Source organism: Magnolia sinica, chromosome 5 (genome assembly GCF_029962835.1).
Source record: "Magnolia sinica isolate HGM2019 chromosome 5, MsV1, whole genome shotgun sequence".
In the NCBI taxonomy this organism is placed as follows: Eukaryota; Viridiplantae; Streptophyta; class Magnoliopsida; order Magnoliales; family Magnoliaceae; genus Magnolia; species Magnolia sinica.
Window position 1 is genome coordinate 94,373,222 of NC_080577.1, and position 3,022 is coordinate 94,376,243.

The following is a 3,022-nucleotide window of genomic DNA, read 5'->3' on the forward strand; positions in this document are numbered from 1 at the left end:
GATATATTCTTACATGTTTTGTAATTGTGTGATTTGTAAAATTCCTTGATCTACCATTGACTCCGGGCACGCTAGATGCTTGAATTCCTTTCGCTCATTACATTGGTGCTTTATGATCGAACTAATCCAATGAAAGTTCAGAATTTGTTTTGATGTATTTATGATGTTTTAACCACTCCATCATCCAACTGAATAGGATAAGACTTCGATTCCAGTTAAAGTATTGATTGAATCGAGTAAGGTAGCATTAAGATGACTACAAGTGAATCCTTGGAGCTCTGGTTTTCCATTATCTCTGATAGTTTATTCACAAATGATCTCTTTTACTCCAGCTTTTAGTATATTGTAAAATCTTGTTTTAGTTCTAGTTCATTTCAGAAAGCACACATATAACAAGTCCTTGTGGATTCGACCTCAATCTAATCGAGTTATTATTTCAGCGCAGCCCTGCACTTGGGGTTATGAACAAGTTTTTGGTGCCGTTGTCGGGGACTTCGATTACATTTTTTTATGTTAATTAGTTAGTTTAGGATTAGGACTAACTTTTAATGTATTTTTCTTAGATTAAATTTTCTGATTTTTCTCTTAGGAACTAACTTGTTCTCATATTTTGTAGCAACTGACATAGTAACTCCAATCTAGTAACCTCTTTCCAACCTTCTCTCTCCTCAGATTTCTTATCTCTATAGTTTTCTCTTTCTGATTAGATTTTAGTTTTAGATTGATTAAAACTTGAGGGCTGAGAGTGTTTCAGGCCCAAGTGGGTCTGTAACAACACTCTACTACTCTTAATTGAAAGAGAATTAGTCGAAGGATTGCCAATCTATCATCGGATTAGACATCACCTAAGATCCTGTGAGCCAACATAAATTATGGCTAAAAATCAAACGCACTATCCTGTTGAGGAACATGAAGATGAGAATGAGGTGCACATTGTTCCTCCACCAAGAACGCTGCGAGCTTACCTTCAACCAACGAGGGCAAGTACACCTTCCTGCATGGTATTTCCACATAATGCGGGAAACGTGGGCTTCAAACCATGAGCGATCCAACTACTCCTAAAGTTTTATGGACTTGATTCTGAAAGTCCATATCTACATCTCAAGGAGTTTGATGAAATCGTAACAACCTTGTACTTCTCAAACATGTCTGATGACACCATAAGAGTAAAATTGTTTCCTTTCCCTCTAAAGGAAAAGAGCCAAGCATGACTTCATTCCTTACAGTCGAGATCGATAGGGACATGTGCTGAGATGAGCCAGGAGTTCCTTAAAAAGTTCTTCCCGGTTCATTAAACAAGAGATTATGAATTTTTTCCAAAAAAGATGAAGAGACTTTCTTCCAATGTTGGGAGAGATTCAAAGACCTTTTAAACTCTTGCACACATCATGGATACGAAATTTGGCGAGTCATAAGCATTTTCTATGATGGACTGACTTCACCCATACACCAATTTGTAAAGATAATGTGCAATGGGGAGTTTATGAATAAAGAAGTCGATGATGCGTAAGACTATTTAGATCTACTTGGTAAAAATGTGCAGTCATGTGACACCTCCTAAAAAGCCATGACTTCTAGGCCAAATCAATCAAGAAAAAAGTAAGGAATGTACGTCTTAAGGGAAGAGGACGACATGAGTGTAAGGGTAGCTAATCTCACAAGAAAATTGAGGTTATTAAACTGAAGAAAGTAGAGATAATCAAACTTGAAGAGACCGTTGTAATTGTTTGTGGGATTTGTGTTAGTAACATGCACTTGACATAAGAATGTCTTACAATTCCTGCATTTCAAAAGTTATTACATGAGCGATCGAATGTCGTAAGCAATTATCAGAGGCCATTCAACACCCATATCTCAAACACATATAACTTTAGTTGGAAGAACCATCCCAATTTTACTTGTAGGAATGGTCAAACGACTAGCACAAACAAAAATCCCCAAGGGGCTTTTCCCTAATTTCCAAATCAACAAAGACCCTAAGTGGATCCGGTTCTAAAACATATTCAAAATTGAGAGCTGTTCTAAAACATATTCAAAATTGAGAGCTCTTCAATTAAAACATGTTACAAGCATTCCAGGACCTTAACAAGTCCACTCAAAGGATCGAGTCACTATTAGTAGTTAGGGAGAGAGGGACTTTTCTAGCCCAACCTCTACCTAACCCAAAACCATAATGTGAAATAAGTGACTTGAGCTCTTCAAATCAGTATGTTAAACAAGCTAAATCTATCACCACCCTTAAAAGTGGAAAAACAATTGATAAAACCATCCCGACGAGGGCTGAGAAGCCTAAGGACTTGAAAGAATCTAAGAAGAATGGTGGAATTAGTGATGTTTCACATGAGAAAGAACCGGACACACAATACAAGCTGGTTACACTGCTCCCACAATAGTTGATTTCACCGAAACCGATGGCATACTGTAACACCCCGAAAATTGGAACCCGAGTACATAAACTATGATCCTAAGTTTTCAGGTGTTAACTTAATAAAATGCACGTGTCCTCAACAAATTCACATTCATTTCACACATAAATAATCATAGTAACGCACTTCAACTTAACGGAACCAAAGTGAGGTAAAGATAGCAAGATCCAACAATATAAGGCTAACACCTAAAAGTTACAGTTCTAAAAAATGATGACCACCCATGTGAGAATTATAAAAATCACAATAATTGTAATAGGAATAGAAGAATAACCACCAAGCGGGAAGAAGCTAGAGATTTACTGTGCGCACCGAGCATATCACCGACTGATCCTATTTCTAAGTTATCTGCATATATCAAATAGGACACATCGAACGCTAACATAGTGAAGAAATACCCCCAAGATTGTTACTTGGGACATTTTAGTAAATAAAAGGTTTACAATAAATACATATTTATATATGTAATACTCTCAAGTATGTTACTTTTAATGCACAGATACTAAGAAGTTACACATGTTATCAACACAACTAAGCATAAGTAATGATATCAAAACAAACAAATAGTTTTATAATCTAGTTAGTAAGTATATTAA

General features: G+C 36.2%; 1 non-coding gene across 1 annotated transcript; it reads right to left on the reverse strand.

The window, feature by feature from the left end:
• Positions 1–1,287: 1,287 nt before the first annotated feature.
• Positions 1,288–1,395, reverse strand: LOC131247657 (small nucleolar RNA R71). The gene has a single exon (XR_009171932.1). It is a non-coding gene; the product is annotated as a small nucleolar RNA R71 (small nucleolar RNA).
• Between the last annotated feature and the right edge of the window lie 1,627 nt (positions 1,396–3,022).